This window comes from Diadema setosum, chromosome 1 (assembly GCF_964275005.1).
Source record: "Diadema setosum chromosome 1, eeDiaSeto1, whole genome shotgun sequence".
NCBI classification, from domain to species: domain Eukaryota; kingdom Metazoa; phylum Echinodermata; class Echinoidea; order Diadematoida; family Diadematidae; genus Diadema; species Diadema setosum.
In genome coordinates this window covers 36,499,565-36,517,487 of record NC_092685.1, presented here as the reverse complement: position 1 = coordinate 36,517,487, position 17,923 = coordinate 36,499,565, and positions in this window count along the sequence as shown.

Below are 17,923 nucleotides of genomic sequence, written 5' to 3'. Positions count from 1 at the left end.
GAAGCATGTAAAATTCACTTACCTTGGGTACTGCTGGCACAAGGTTATGGCTATCACTTACACTACTCAGATTATCTACACAGTCCAGTGCTTGTTTGACGTAGTCCGTTGTATATATATATATAATGTTCATCTTGGAATTTTCCACGTGTTGGACTTCGAATGTTGTAATGATTAGAAGAAAGAGTCTCAAGTACGCCATGGATCCAACGATTACATAAATTTTTATTACAAAATTTTCGGTCTGCCTCAGACCTTCGTCAGTGCAAAGACAATGATGTCAATGATGTCAATCATTGTCATTGACAATGACAATGATCATTGTCTTTGCACTGACGAAGGTCTGAGGCAGACCGAAAATTTTGTAATAAAATTTTTTTGTAATCGTTGGATCCATGGCGTACTTGAGACTCTTTCTTCTAATCATTATATATATATATATATATATATATATATATATATATATATATATATGGCATGCTGGTATTTTTTGTGGGGGCTGACAGAATTTCATATCTGATATAATTCAATAAATGGAAATTCATTTTGTTTCACCGTTATTTCTTTCATAAAATTATATGCATGTATAATGTGTATGTCTACACTGTATGTATATTGCCACATGTGTATTCAGTTTTTAACTTTGATAGTGCAATGCTTGACAGTAATGTAACACCAAGGTAATATGGTATTATGGTAATGATACGATGATACATATACGAATGTTTTTTATTTTTGTAATAATTCATTTGTTTTATATGTATGGCAATATTAGTCTGCGGATTTACTGTTATGCTCCTTTTTATTTGCAATAAAACCGGCATTGAACTGAATACAATTGAAGTATGCTGGCGTTTTTACCGGCGATTTTGAAAAGAAAAAAATAGAAAGAGAGAAAAAGATGCTTGGTGCTGCGACGAATTAGTTTTACACTCGACTGCATGCTGAGTCACTTAAAGAAAGAAAAAACAAACTGTTGCAAAATGGAATCGATAAAATCAATAAAGAGCTCATACAAATGAGTAGAGGGAGAAAGGAAAGGAGAGACGGAGAAAGAGACGAAGCTCAAGCTTTCCTTTTCGTTTTCTTCTTTTCAAACAACTGGCCTCGGGAAGGGAAAATCCCTGAACGATTGAACCGAGTCGTTCTTAGGCGGAGCAACCAACATTCTTCTTTTCAATCATCTTTTGTTTGCTGACCACAGTAACATGTGTGTCTTACAAATTACATGATTTCTATATAGTACGCACTGTATGCAAAATTTTTGACCATCATTCTTGTACTCTTGATTGTTGAAGTGTTTGAGTATATTTACATTACGAATATGCCAGAAGCGCTATTCTTGTACTCTTGATTACTTTAAGTGTTTTGAGTATATTTACATTACGGATATGCCAGAAGCCACAATAGTTAGATCCGTTTCAAACAGCCCGGAACTCACACTTTCCAGTCCCGGCTGTACAGAATATCTCTGTGAACATCGATAGAGTTTGTCAAACAACGCCGCGAGATTTTTTCTTTTAAACACTATTCTGTGTGTTGTTATCCATAAGTTCAACCTTTTCTCTTACCACAATTTTCACGTATGATACAGGAATAGGTAACTCTCATCATTCCATGCTACAAGAGATATATCCCAAATACCTCAATATTACAGGTTCAAGAATCCCATCGTCTTTCAATGAGTAAAGAGATTGATCAGTTAAAGGCACGCTATAAAAGACGATTCTGCATTAACCAACACTGATTTAAATTTTCATTGTATTTCTTCCCAATTTCCAAACAGTAGAATAACATATGATTGAATTTCATACTTACTTTGGAACAAAAGAAAGACAGAATAAAACGCTTTATGAAATCTTTCATTCTTGTTGTAACAACATTTAGCTCCACACAAGTCATAGTTGAAACAAAATGTTGTTACCCTGCATAATATGAGGGAGGAGGATTTGCAATAACTAAAAGTAGAAATAGATGAAATCGTCATTCCAAGTTATCAAGTCATGAATATACAAGAGATACTGTACCATGAATACACTGAAGAAAGAAATGATGGGATATTGAGAGAAAAGGTCGCTCTAAATTATCAATCACGGATACATGATTATGAAGATAGGACAAAATCTAAATATACTTCATAATGAATGAGTCGTCTCCAGTATATCCATCATGATGAATATTGTATTGAAAACAGTATAGGTGGTGTCAGTGGCATGGGTAGTGACGACTACACACACACACACACACACACACACACACACACACATAGACAGGTCTATATACATGTATACACAAATATATATAACTTCAGTTTTACACAAGAAATTTTACAACAAATAAAAGAACGTAGACATGCTAATTGCAGATAAAGACAATTTAATGGGCTCAGTCCTGGGACGTTGACTAAGCAAGGGCTTCCAAATTGGAGGTCTTTATATTAATGAAATGTAAACAGTGACAAAGTGTTTTCACAATTGATTGTGAAATAGCACACACACACATACACACAAAAGGTGTGTCTCTACATCTTGAGACGCAGCTCGTAGAGACACAAAGTAATTCGCAAAACACTTCAATAATCACAGGGCATTGATGACGTGTACATGTATTAAATTAATATCTATAAGCAACAACTTGATTAAACAATTGCAGGTCTTTACAATGAAATAAAAACAGTGACAAAGTGTCTTCACACAACTGTAAAATAGCACACACAAAAAAAGTGTCTCTAACTTTACAGACGCAGCTTATATAAGCAGACACAAACACAAAAAAAAAAAAATCGCAAAACACTTCAATAATCAGAGAGCCGCGTTGATTGAGGACATGTACAAAATATCTAAAGCAACAATTTGATAAAACAAGTGAATCGTCAAGTTGAGGAATTTTACAGACTAGACTTAATATGATGCAATAATTTAACCCTTTTTGCGTCAATGAGTCAAAATAAGCACAAATTTAACACACATACCTATAAAATGAACAAGTATTTAATGTGGCACACAGAGGGGTAATGTTTAATTATGTAAAGATGTGGGGTGAACAGGATCGTGATGTCAAGTCCTTCCCTCAGGTCGAGAGTGGTGCCTTTATAGCTAGTCCTCTTTAGTAGATGGGGTCAACTGCTAGCTGGTTAATTGTCTCACTATGGGGCATTTCAAACAGCTAATTTATTTTAGCTTGTGTATGGTATTCTAACTGGCTTAAATAGATGTTTTCACTTATTCTGAAAACATAACAGAATAAATAAAAATTAAAGAAATATGTTTGTAAAGATAATGTCAATCCACAACATAGAGATATTTCAGTTGGTTGTTGGTACATAATAACAAATGCCACAAGGCTCAAAGCCTGGACCACTATCATTTCAATGTTTATCAGTGATTTGCAATATATAGGTGATATTTCATCTGTTACTTTATTTGCTGATGACACCAGCCGGCTCTACCTAGAAAAGATGTTGCAGCTTCTAAATACTAAAATGGAAAAAGTGCAATTATGTTTTCAAGCCATTAAACTACAGATAAATCATACAAAAGAAATTATTTCTTCTTTTCTATTGTTAAGTGTTCGTTGCTTTCCACATAGGCCTATGTAATTATCTGTATACCCTGGCAGATTATTATCATAATATTATTGTATTATTATAGGTATTATTTTTCAGGATCTGTCAAATTGCTCAGTTTCATGAAATGATACATGTATAATTTTCTATATCATTTTTGTTGATGATAATGGAAATAAATTGAATTGAACTGAAAAGCTTGTGACAAGGTCAAAACATGTACCTTCCAAAGGTTTTTCCAAATGGAAATGTCAGAAATATCTCGAAATATTCCCAGCAAAGGCTGTCTGGTCTCAAAGAGACTGACACTGCCAAAAGCTTTGGATGAACGCGAATTTTTGGACGCCACATAGATCATTTCTCACACATATCTGGTGAACAGATAATATTCGCCAAAGTGGATGGCAAGAAGAAAGTTCATAGGGTCCCGGCAGACCTTCGAATACCAAGGGTAATCTTACACTACCCGCAACAAAGAAGACCACCCCGGTACATTCTTCCCGGACCGGAAATTCAAGTTGTAGATTCTGACTCAGATTCTTCTCTATCTGGAGGTCATTTCTATACAGGGTTCCCCTGCCGATGGAAACTCCTCAGTTGGCGTGGTTGGTCGGCCAGATCATACGTGGTAAATGATCATGACAAAGATGACAATCACAGCGACAACAGTGAATTACATGACCAAGAAAATCAACTCCCTCCTACACCAGAAAAGAGTACACAGATATCACATAAGTTGAATTTTGATGTATTTGATGAAAAGGGTCTTTAATGTGTGCAATTGAATATTGTTAGTTTGATGAAAAATATTGATGAGTTAAGAAGTTTTCTGATTAAAAATGGTGTTCACATAATGCGTTCTGAATGAGACTAGGCTTGACAAAGACATTAATGATTGTGAAATCAAGATATCAGATTATTCAATTATAAGAAAAGACCGGAATCGTAATGGAGGCGGTGTTGCTATATACATACATACATACATACATACAAACATACAAGACATAAATTATAAAGTGTCGGAAGATGTTTTTTTTTCATTGATTTAGAGGCTATTTTGATATCAACTGAAGTGAATCACAGCCGATTATTTTCTTGAATTGGTATAGACCACCAAGTTCTAATTTTGATATCTTAAAAGTATATGAAAATTTATTGATGTTTATGATAGTTTTAATCTTTCTGCCATTATTATGGGTGACATAAAATTTGATATTTTTAGAAAGCCCTTGCAGTGCAAACAAAGAAATATGATCAATTAATAACATAGGACCTATATGGATTTCATTACGTTAATGTTGCACGACTGGTATGCCTCCGCCATAATGCATGGTTCTCCGAATAAGTCTATAGCACAATGTCTTGACAATGTGTGATGACAGTTTCACATAACTGACAAAATATCAAAATGACAGGTTTGTCACAAATGCATTGAGCGTTCACTTTCCTTGAACTAGGTTTATTTGGATGAATGGCTATACTGTCTAAGAGTGCAGGTATTTGGGGATTTGAGGATTTGTACCCAACTTTTGACCCTTTTATAAGTTTAAAGAAGAAGTGAAATTTAGCACTTTCACTTGACCTTTTAAAGAAGAAGTGAAATTTAGCACTTTCACTTGACCTTTGACCTTTTGGCAAGAAACTTCCAAGAGAATCTGTATTGGATTATACATGCATACACTAAGTTTCAAGAAAAAAAAAAAATCCTGCAGGCATTGCATAGCTAAGAGAGAAATAATGACATTTTGATGAGTTGACCTTCACCTTTGACCCCTGACCCCTAAATTCCCTACATGATCACTGCCAGTCAGTACATGCATATATACACGTACTAAGTTCCATGAAGATACCTTGAAATATTTGTTAGATATGGAGAAAAAAGTGAAATTTTAACATTTTCACTTGACCTTTGACCTCATGACACAAAGCTCTCTCTGGGGAATATTTATTTTTTAGTTTATGTATACACGAGATGTAATGAATGAAATTAAAAAGTTGAAGAATAAAACTAGAAATGTCGCTATGGCGACTGGTATGCCTCCGCCATAATGCATGAGGTAGTAAAGCCTGTAATACATTGTGACAGATTACCAAGGAAATCATCTGTATCAGGCATTGCTTGTCACAATCCAGGAAGACATCTTACTGCTTGCAAGCAAAGTTGACAACAGATTGCAGCCCAACGTGATCAATGTATCACGTGATTATGTGTTGGACGGATCGGAGTATGAAAGGTACTATGCATCACAAAACCAACAAAACGTCGCCAGACAAGAATTTTTAGTTACGGGCTGATTCTGAAAGAGCAGACTCTAAGCTTTAAAATGATGTATAACTCAATTCAAATGGACTCTCTTAACTTATCTATACAATGGAAAGAAAGCACACAGTCTGGAAAGTGTGAACTGAGAAACTAGCTGATAGAAATAGTTATTAGAGTTGAAAGTGAAGAGTGAGCAAAGGGTATGAAAAGGGACATCTATGAGACATACTTGATCACACGACTGTACAAAAAAGGGTTGTAGAAAAACTGCTTAAAACACACTTTCTAATTCATTCTATGACCCCAAACTTAAGGATAATGTAGAAGATGAATAGCTCTTTCAGATATGAAAAGCTCAAGGTTGACTTGACTGACCCTTTTCACCTTTTTTTAGTCCTCACATAAATTGAAGGGGTGCGACTTTTTGTTCGTTTTGTGATGCAAGGTCACATAATATTTAAATGATGTGCTAATGTATACCGAACTATGACTTCCGTACAGCAAGTGACCTAATAATGTCCACGGGTGTCTGTTTAACCGAATTACAGTCTGACAACCAGTAGCGCAAGTCTTGGCTAGTACGGAAAACGTGAACAGTTTGAGAACTATCCGTTTTAAGAATAAATTGTTGCAGAGATATCCTGTTTGAAATTTTAAATCCTCCCACTCGATTATCATCTCCTCTCTACATCTTTTCTGTCTCCTTTCAACTTGTTCCATCCATTCCTTGTTTTGTACCCTTATCTTTCTGTCATCATCCGGAGTTTCAGTATAAACTTTAGTTGTATTTTTATACCATTGTGGCATAGATTTTATTGCTGGTATGTGTTTAAGTTGACGGTTTATTAAGATATGATTTATTTTACGGGGCCCAAAGTCATACAAGCTGTGCTTTTGATTTAGGCTCCCAAATTTGGCTCTTATGAATATGATTGCTATTTATTCATCTTTTGTTGCAAATGTATATAATATCAAACTTTGTGTTTCTGATTACTTTTGTTCGTTAAAAAGACAAATTGTTATTGTATAATTATTGTACCTCAATTATGTTTGTGGATTTTCTTTTATGAACTCAAGAACACAAAGTGGAAATGAATTCAGTTCAAGTAAAATCATACCAATTCTCGATATATGGCGTTGTAGTCTTATGTGCAAGGTCGGTATATCAGTCAGAACTTAATTGCAGTGTAGAAGAAATACGGACCCAGGACAATGCTTGGATTTTAAAGGACTGATTAATCTTCCTTCACTTAATGTCAGAAGGTAGTACAGCCTGTAATACATTGTGACAGATTACCAAGGAAAATACGATCTGTGGTTTGTATGGTTAAAAAACAAACAAACAAACAACTCTGTTATCGCCAAACAGATTTATGAAGAGAATCCAGAATCCAGAATAAAAGGGAACTTTCATGTTGTTAAAATCAACAGGGTGTTTGAGGTTCTGAGAAGGACCACAGTTTGGGGTTCCGAGACAAAGCACAGTTTGTATTCCGGACAAGGACCAAAAGTTGGGTAGCCAAGGAAGGGAAACGACCGCCATTACAGACATGGTATCGTCACCAGCTTAGAGCAATTAACATAGCAAGGGAGCTTTACTAGCACAGGACAGCAGAGCACCCAAGCTCAAGAATTGGAAACCTATTAATTTTATACCTATGTTATTATAAAGCTTGTCACCATCACTGTATACTTGTCAAAGCAACATAATACAACGAAAATGCATTGTTATATTGTATGAATACAGTGTGACTGGCGTCTTATTTCTAGGCACACTTATAGTTGCACAAGTCGAAAGAGTTGATTGAATGAATGGTCTGTTAACAATCTGCTACATTTGGAGAAAGTCAACTATTGTATTGCCTATAGAGAAAAGATCCCAGTCGCAGGGAAAACTTTCGTTCCCCACATGAAGAGGAAAGTTCTTTGTGACAAAGGCATTTTAACAGGGATCCCCCACTAATGGAAACAACTCGGTTAACACGGTATGTCAGCTAGACACCGCGGTACATGATCATGACAAAGATGACAGAATGCAGAGTGACAATATAGTACGATGTAAATGACCATGACACAAATGTGGCACTGGACAAAAATTAATGAAGACATTGAGGTACGGGAAGAGCGATGAAAATTACGTAATGTTTCAGCTGGCATTCCCACTGTGTCAACTGGATTTCCGTCTGGTGAAACTTTGGCAGAAAACCGCCCATCTCTCTCGCTATCAATCAAGGGGGTGATTAATGGGCGGAAAACATAAGATTTCTCGTGGCTCTTAACATCGAGTTAACCTCGAGGTTAGCTAACTATGAGTGCGTCTTCACGGTCCCTAACTACAAGCTCTAACCTCGAGGTTTCCTAACCTCGAGGTTAAGGCTTGTCATCTGAACGTAACTGTTAACCCCATGGAAAGACAAGGTCTGCATGCAAGTCAATCACTTCGCTCATGTGTGTATGATGATTAAAAAGAAAACGCACAATTTTTTACCAGTTTGAGAGTGATACAAGCAACGAAATGATAAAAAAAGTCACTATTGTCATCCACGTGAAGCTCAGTGATGAGGTGTATGCGCAATGGTGATCAATGAGAAAGAAGTCACTTCCAGGTATATAGCGGGGCTGGTGCTAACTTCCTGCCTCTGAAAGATCTGGAAGGGGACAACTGTGTTCTGAAGCCGAGCAGGAAAAAAAAAAAAGAAAAAGAAAAAAGGTCCTGATGTACATCGAACAAAACTACTTTGACCATCGAATGTGTCACCAGGGTAAAGATAATCAACCCGAATGCAAAGCAAAATATTCTGTGGAGTTCACTGTGGGTATAGATAGGGATTTCACACCGTCACTAATTGGTATAGCAGAGTCAGCAAGCGAATGAAACTCATATATTGGCAAGAATAAAAGTTTCGTAAGACTGCACATATCATACAGGAAAGGCAAGGCTGGCGAGCCTGAAGAACGCTTCACTGTCAAGGTTTTCAGTGATGAGCTAGAGGAGCTGCTAGGAGAAGTCAACCTGCAAGTTGCAACACATAATCTTACCTCCTCGACGACTTCCCCATGATCAAGCACAAAGTTAAAATGGACTTAGACCATATGGTTAATGATATATGTCGCAGGTTTGAACTAACCTGGCCCAGTTGGGGTTCATGGAGGGTTTTTTTTTTCCCCAACAAATAAAAGAACATACACATTCTAATTGCAGTTTTTGACAATCTAATGGGCTTAGTCCTGGAGCTTTGAGTTTGAGTAAGCAGGAAATTCCACCCACAATACTAGTAATGGAGGTGTTGTATATTGGATTGTGGCGTATAGGCGCCTCTTGATATTGCCGCGTATGTGAATGTTATGTACATTGTATGTGAAATTTATCACAACGCTAAATCTTGCATTTCATTGACAGAGGTAAGAAATCAGATTTTTTTTTTTTTTTAAAGTACCGTGGGAGTAAGCCAAGGTGCAAATTTGTCTCCAATCTTATTTGCATTGTACCTGAATGATTTTGAATCATTTTTACAATAGATGTACAATGGTCTGAGCTCTCTATCTTCATCAATTCACGATTGCTTTTATGAGGAAGAAATAGATGTCTATATAAATCTATTTACTCTTTTGTACGCTGACGAGACTATTGTAGGCCTACTTGCTGAAAGTAGGAATGTTTTACAAGATGCTCTGAACGCTCTTTCTGATTATTGCCAAATGTGGCATCCTACTGTTAATACCACGAAGACGAAAGTTATTTTTTCTAGAGGAAAGGTGAGAAATATTCCGAAGTTTTATTTTTGCCAACGAACCTACAGCGTAAGCGATGAGTACGTGTATTTAGGGACAACTTTCATTTACAACAATAGGCTCAAAAAAGATATATATAAACAAGTAACTCAAGCACAAAGAGCTATATGTACTCCATGAGCAAAATTGCATCTCTTTGTCTACCTGTCGATATTCAACTCGGAGCTATTTAAGCAATTGATATCGCCAATACTGTTACATGGGTGTGAGATTTTGGGTTTTGAAAACGTAATTTAAATTGAAACGTTTTATTTGAAGTTCTGTAAAGAATAATGCTTGGTCTGAACAAGAGAACTCAAAACTGACATACGGTGAACTTGGGGGCTACAAACTAGGAAAGAAAAAACTGTCGCCAGTCGAATGCTACTGTTCTGGTATCATCTCGTAAATGGGAAATCAGCTAAATTATCAAGAATTATTTATAACTTTGAATTTGTCCCTTTTCGAAAGGGAAAAAATCAGATGGGTTGGATTCTCAAAGTGAAGAATATTCTCGATAGCTTAGGTCTTTCTGACGTGTGGAAGAGTCAAGCCAGGAACCTGTCTTTATCTACATTCAAAAAATAGTAGATACAAAAATTAAAGACGTGAGTCAGGAGTAGTGGCACAGTGATGTTGAGCTAAACAATCAATGCACCGTTTATAGAATTTTTAAGCAGCGATTATGCTTTGAAAAGTAACTGATTCGTCTTAATGAAAATAACAGGAAATCTCTAACACGTTTTCGTTGCCTTAAAGGGACTGGTGAGGAGTGTTAGAACCCAAAATGCATAAGTGCTATTTTATGAAGTGAAACAGGCAAAAACAAGGGCCAATGCCTATGAAAGGACTAAGCAATGAAAAAGAATCAATGAAAAATACGGCATTATGAAGATATCTATGAATTTGTTGAAGAGCGTTACTGTAACGCTTGTCAAAATCACAGGGGGTCGGCTTAGAGGCTCTCCGTTCAAATGAGTTGTTATTTGCCTCCCTCTTTTGTCCGATTTTGGCACAGCGTCCATGTACTGCCTTCTCCTCGGCGAAAAGCAAGCCCAAGATTTCGCGATCGCGAGACGATCATCAGGGTATCAAAGTACCAAGTGTACGCGGGTGCCTGTTCACTGGCTACTGTACTTATAGCGCGATAACTACTGTAGCTAGCGCGGGTCCAGATCGAGAGTACACTACTGTGCGGGCAGGCGCTATAGGCCGGCTATGTTTTAGACGTAGCTATTGTATAATTGTACGTACACTTACATATGTACATACACCGTGTACCCTACCACCTCATACAATCCACAAACCAAACACAGCAATGGAGCCGTGGGAGGACAAGAAGAGGAAAATCAGAGAAAGAGTTCGGAGATGGAGGGCGAAAAACAAAATGAGAACAATCACAATTCCCCTCAAGACCCTACAGGGATTAAGAAGCATTGGGCAGAAGGAGGGGCTGCTGCATGACAGAGATGTCATTTCACTCCTGTTGGATCGGTAACTAGTCTAGAAGGTTCTAGACTCTCTCTAACGTTCTATATATAAGTATAACCACTCGACCAGAAAATGGTCAGCCCAGTCGCTTGCTTCGCACGGCGTCTGGTCGGGCTACAAAGGCCGGATATCATCGCTTATATTATTAGTAATAATTTAACTCCGAAAATTTCATTCAGTTTAGGCCCTAAGTGTTAGTGTTACCGTAATACTAGACTCTAACGTAGATTAGTATTAAACGTTATAGACCCTAGTGTACGTAGACTTTATTAACCTGTAACTGAGTGTTTATAGGACTAACGTTAAATCGCAATATCCCTACCTTCTAACATCTATGGAATCTAAGTTCCTGTTCTGCATGTGCGTCAGAACTTACAGTAACGTTATAACTTTATAGTAGGAATAACTGTTATTAGTGTTAACGTTAGGTGTCCTAAGGTTAGGGACTAACATTAGGCCCATGAAACACTTAACCGTTAGAATGTTCGCCCTAATTTATAGTTTGGTTAGACTTCTAACACGTTTAATTATAATAGTAGCCTAGGCCTATTAGTAATTTTAGTATAGGCCTACTTTACTAACGTTAGACGTCTTACAGTAACCTTAAGGCGTTAGGATGATAGATCCAATTGCTGGACGCTTTTTTTTTTGTGGCTTTGAATTCCGTAGAGAGAATGAAATTTCGGCTAAAAATAACATTACTTATGGTATTCACAGACTCCTGGAAATTACGAATTCAGCCAACTTATGTCAATCATTCGCTCCACTTTTTAGAAAATATGCTTCAAACATAGACGTCTAACGTTAACTGTTACAGTTAGCCCTAGGCCTATATCCCTCGAGAAAAAGTTGCCTTTTTGTGCGGTGCGAAATCGCAAAATTTGCAATCACCCGACACAATTTTTGCAATGAAATAATCAACATCTTTCGCACCTAACAAAACGTTAATCCTTGCAGTTGCACCACAATCATGATTTATCCCACAAATCATCGTACACATTTTCACAGAGAGGATGACAAAGAAAAAAATCGTCAAATGAGGCTCAGATTTCGTAATTTACAGTAAAATGTCTTGTCTTGAACATTTCGAACATTTCATGCAATAAAACCTTGTGAGAAACTGGTACTTAGACTTTAAGTCTAACGACAACGGTTAGACCCCTACTTCTTAAAGGTAGGGGATACCTTTTACAGACCTCCCAAAATGCAGCAAAACATTAAATATAAACCTCAGGGGATTTGTTTAGGCCACTGCTGAGAAATTTGGAAGTCAACAGTTATCTACAATTTGAATAATGCACAAAACTCAACTACTCAGTAGTTCTGTGTGTCAGCCACACTTAAGCCTTTTTGTTGCAGTCTTCTGTATTCTTTTTATCTATAAACACAAATCTAAAAGTATAAGAGCTGATGTAATAACATACAGAGTGTGTGGCAAGAATGTATATAGAAATGTTTGTAAGTTTTGATGAACTTTCTTCACAAAATATACATGATGGACACACATGCAGTGCATGGGTCTGCAAAGGTAGCCTAGTAATGTACTGGAATTTACGGTGAGCCCCGAAAAAAAATTCAGTTCAAAATCTAACGGTCAATAAAAATGTACTAAATGCTACCTTCCACTTTCAATACTTTATGGGAGTTTCTAAAATGATACTCTCTTCAACATACCACTGTATTTATACAACTCTTCATTTAAGGCATGCAAATGGGGTTCCCTACCTTTAAGACAATGTGATTTTTCTATTGGAGCTGCACGCGGGACGGGTGACGAGTTGCTGGCCCCTAGCGCACAACTATTACGCATCGTTCGCGTTTGAGGACGATATACAAATTTCCTATATCGATGAGTGAAATTTTGGTTATAAATCTTCATTTCATGTGATCGCTATAGTATGTAGATATCCAAGAATGTGTTGCCATGGTAACATCAATATTTTCACTGAAAGGCATACAGAAATATTTTGGATTCAGCATACCGGTACTCCATCAGTCTTTTATCATTTAGCTTGAATTTTGGCACAAGTTGCCTCTTTTGTACAATAGCGTCTGGGCGTTACAAAGACTTTCCAAGAATTGAACGTCTGTGTACTCATTGTTCTAAAAATGATATTGGTGATGAATTCCATTATTTGTTTGTATGTCCCTTCTTTAAGACGGAACTTAAAACATTTCTCAAGAAGTATTATAGGAAATATCCTAACACATTTAAATACGATCAACTGTCTAGTTCTACTAAGTAAAAGACTTTGTTAAATATATCGAGGTTTTGTAAAGTAATGTCCTTTTTTTCGTTAGTTACTGTACACTTTATTATTTCGTTTGATTTAGTATAATTATTCTATGTATCCTTTGTAGGATTATTTGCATCAGGCAGTGCCTGCATTGTTAGTAATTAATGCGATAGATTTACAGTTGTATAATTATTCATAAAATATTTTTATGCAAATTGTGTTTGATAATTATGGTGATATCTTGTATATATTTGTGTTATACATGTATATTATGTTGAACGTTATTTGATTTTTTTTTTTATTTTGTATACATGTATCTCCAATTGACATTGTAGGTCCTATTCCCATACCCCATGAGGGTCGTTACAACTTCGACTTCAAACTTCAAATATAAACTTCAAACTTGCGCGAATTACTTCATTACAAGTTACGTTGTTAAAAAGACGCAAAAACAATCAAAAATAATATAAGCTTACTTTGAGAACCGGCGAGGTGACAAGACAGTAGTAACCTGTCTGAAATATATCTGGATTTAGCTGCATGCAATTAAACGACCGCATCCATCAAAGAAACTGTGTGTGTGCAATGTGTGTAGCGTGAACCATCATCATCGGCTTACAACCGAGGTCTTTACAATGAAATGGAAACAGTGACAAAATGTCTTCACACAACCGCGAAATAGCAACAAAAAAAAAAAAAAAGTGTGTCTCTAACTCTTGAGACGCAGCTCGTAGGGAGACAAAAAAAAAATTGCAAAACACTCCAATAATCAGAGGGCATTGAGGATGCACAAATGTAACATAAAATATCTAAAGCATCAGTTTGATAATAAACAAGTGAATCTTCAAGTTGAGGAATTTTACAGGCTTAGGATACAAATAACACTTAATTATGTAAAGATATAAGGTCAATAGGATCATAATGACAAGTCCTTCCCTCAGGCGGAGAGCGATGCCTTCAGCTAGTCCTCTTCAGTGTAGTGGAGTCAACTGCTGGCAGGGGATGGCCTTCCACAGTTGAAGGGGGCGTCTACGTGGGAAAATATTGCAATGAGCTATGAGTGCAGCTTCTACAAAACATGTCTCAATCGGCCGATGTCGTATTATTTTACAGTACTCTAGCCGTTTACCACTTCAATTATGGTCTCATTATGGAGCATTGCAAAAACATCTACATTATGGAGTAGTATTCTACATTGCTTAGATAGAGGTTGTTTCCTCTCCTAAGTCTCAATACTGGGAGGAAGAAACTGATTGTTACACATAACATAACAGAAGGACAGTCAGCCTGCTGCCAAAAGAGAGGAGATTCAGCCTGTAGCAGGTCAAATGTGCAAGAATGGGATTGAACTGAATTACACTCGAGACACAGTGAACAGTTCCAGCACGTTTATTTTCATATTTCACTTGGCATCTATACATAACGCAAGAGGGAAAGTAGATGGGGAAAGAGAGAAGGGGGAAACAGTGGCTGATCACCAATGATGGAATGTGCAACTTATTAAAGACATGATGCATATAAAGAGCAAACACTAATCGAACATAGGTCCTACTGTATGGGAGTCTACTACATTGATTACAAAAGATATTTCGTTACAATTGCAAATCCGATCAAAAACTCAGGTGGAGGGTTCAACAATTTCATTATGATTATTGTCTCTAGCATTTGAACTCAAATGAAATGAGTTCTTAATACTTAATCAAACGAAGTTTTAACATGATGCACTGGAAAATTGATGGGTTTTTGCACCATCAAGGCCGATTGTAAACTGGCAATCACATAGACCTATACTGATCTACTGTAGTACTGTTTTAAGGATAAGCCTATCAACTCTATAGCACTTGCATGGGTTGTCTATGCAAATACACTAATCACACACAGAGTATGTTGGAAATAGATTTTATATGAGCAATTTTACCAGCACACGTACTAATTAAGGCATCAAAATTAGCTTCATGGCCACACTATACACAACCACGCAATCCACGGTATTTAATACTTCAATCTCATCCTATATAGACTAGGCCCTAATGCATACATTCTTGAGTATCACTTTGAATATGCCTTTATAAGCATAACTTAACAACTAGACTAATTGAAGTACTTAAATGGTCACAATGTTTACAGGAATGAAGTGAACAGGAGAGGAAGAAAGAGAAAAAGGTGAAGAAGGTAATGAGAATGGTAAGGAAAGGGCGGATGACGACAGAACAGAGAGAACGATACCGTGAAGAGAGAGAGAACAATCATGACAAGAAAGTTCAGAATAATAGACTAGAATCTAGTAACGTTACATTGTACAAAGTTCTACATTTTAACCTGCGGTTTAACAAAATGCTCTAATGACATTAGTAATGTAGGCCTATAGGGGGAATGCAGCTTTTCTTACTTATAGGCCAGGGATCTAGGCCTGAGTACCGGGTAGTTCCTACTGGTAGTAGAAAATCACTGCTGCGGCTTACCTGTAATGTTAGGTGAGAAAATCATGGGCCATGGGCATGGCAGTCGGCTGTGAGAGCAGCTGCTACGAAACAGGTCTCAGCCTGCCGATGTTGTGATGTTATAACTCTCACCGAAAGAGCAAAATTTTCTCCAACAAACAGCAAGCTGCGAAACCATCAAGACCACTGGTCAGTGCTAGAAGAAGGGTACATCATGGACGTGGCATATATGATAAAACGCACGGGGTATTCTCTACCATGGCTAAACTATCATCACATACAGTCGGAGGGTCGCTCGCGGGGAGCTCAAGCGCGCGCTAGCGGCGCGCGTTGCTGAGTCGTCGAAAGTAGGCCAAAAAAAGCTGTACGGTATCTTCAAGAAGACACATCGAAAAAAAAAAAAAAACATCCCTGCCTTCGAGCTTAGCCAGTAATGATTCTAACCCTGCCCCATATGACAATCTACGGAATTCACCCATCAAGTTGAAACCAAGGATGAATCGTGAATCATGGTCTGTCAACATACATCGTGGAGAGCATCTTTTTTGCCCTAATTAGGCCTACTAGTATTGTGCATTGGATGCAGTGGCGGATCCAGAGGGGGGCGCATCGGGCGCGCCCCTTTTTAGTTGTTAAAACAAACGAAATAGAAAGAAAAAGATGAGATGAAACCCGGAAATAGCACCAGAAAATAATGTTGTTTGATCCCCACCCCCTTTACGGAATTCCTGGATCCGCCCCTGGAATATATTGACAATTTCTTTATGGCATTTGGCAAGCAACTATAAGAATTACTATAAGAACTATAAGAATTACCTGAAACATTAGGTTCCTACTTCCAAGGAGGTATGCTACCTCACTGAATTTAAAAATCAACATCCGAATGTCCTGTTGCGTACGATAATGACCACCATACCAAGTGGAACCCCGAACGCGAATATTTTTTTTTCGTACATGGAAACGCTACAGGACATGAATTATTCATAAGTTTAGCTGAAATTTTGAAGTGCGCAAGCGCATGGACTTCAGCTTGGCCGGCCAACTTGTACACAATGAACGGACTCGACTCGCACAGCCCTACTCTCTGTGTACACATGCAGCGAGCTACCTTTTACCTACAATGTAGTAGTAGTAGTACCTGTGTATGTGTGTGTATGTGTGTGTGTGTGTGTGTGTGTGCGTTGTGCATGTACATACGTTCGAGTGTAAACATGTCACTGCACTCACGAGGTTCGTCCGATCAATGAACAACATGCAGGAAAATAACTGTCGCTTGCGATAGCTCTACAACACACATCAGACTGAATAGCGAGAATAGCGAATAACTAAACTGAATAGCGAGTACGTACGTACGCACGCAGTGATCACACGTGATCATATGTAAATAATGTACAGTATGCGAGTCCGTTCATCCTGTACAAATTGGCCAAGCCATAGAAATTACGCGCTTGCGCACTTCAAAATTTCAGCTAAACTTATGAATAATTCACGTCCTGTAGCGTTTCCATGTACGAAAAAAATATTCGCGCCCGGGGCACGTGCTCCCCTTGCCCCCCCCCCCCCCCCCTACGCCACTGCTTTGCATAGACTACTAGTACGTGGGAATCAAACCCGGGTCCTTCGGATGTGGAGGCAGGAGCGTTATACCGACTAAGCCAATTTACCGCCCGTTCTTATAATGTGAATGCTTTGTGTAGCGAAGTTCGGTTCGTTCTGCATTATCGAGATATTGGTAGGCCTATAATCAATGATATTTAAAGGATTGTCTAAAAGGATCGCATGCAGATACCCTTAATTTGTGATGCATGCATGGGTAAAGACCCCCCCCCCTTTTTTTTTTCATCACTCTGTGTGCGTAAGACATCTTACAGGCCGAGAATAGGCATTGCTGCAAGGCCTTGAAGGACTGCAACAAAATAAAGTAGACCTATCAATTTTGACTTACGCGGCAGAACATAAAATTGAGAAGCCATACAAAAATGAAGTTGTGAACCCTTTCTGCTCACCAAATCTGGGGTTTCCCTTTTCATGTCACATTTCAGTGGCTGTGGTAATTACGTAATAGTCATACGGTGACATTAGGCAGGTCTTCAAATGCATGGGCTCTGATTGGCACGCACCGAGGTTGCTCAGTGTTGAAAGTAGTTACAATGTA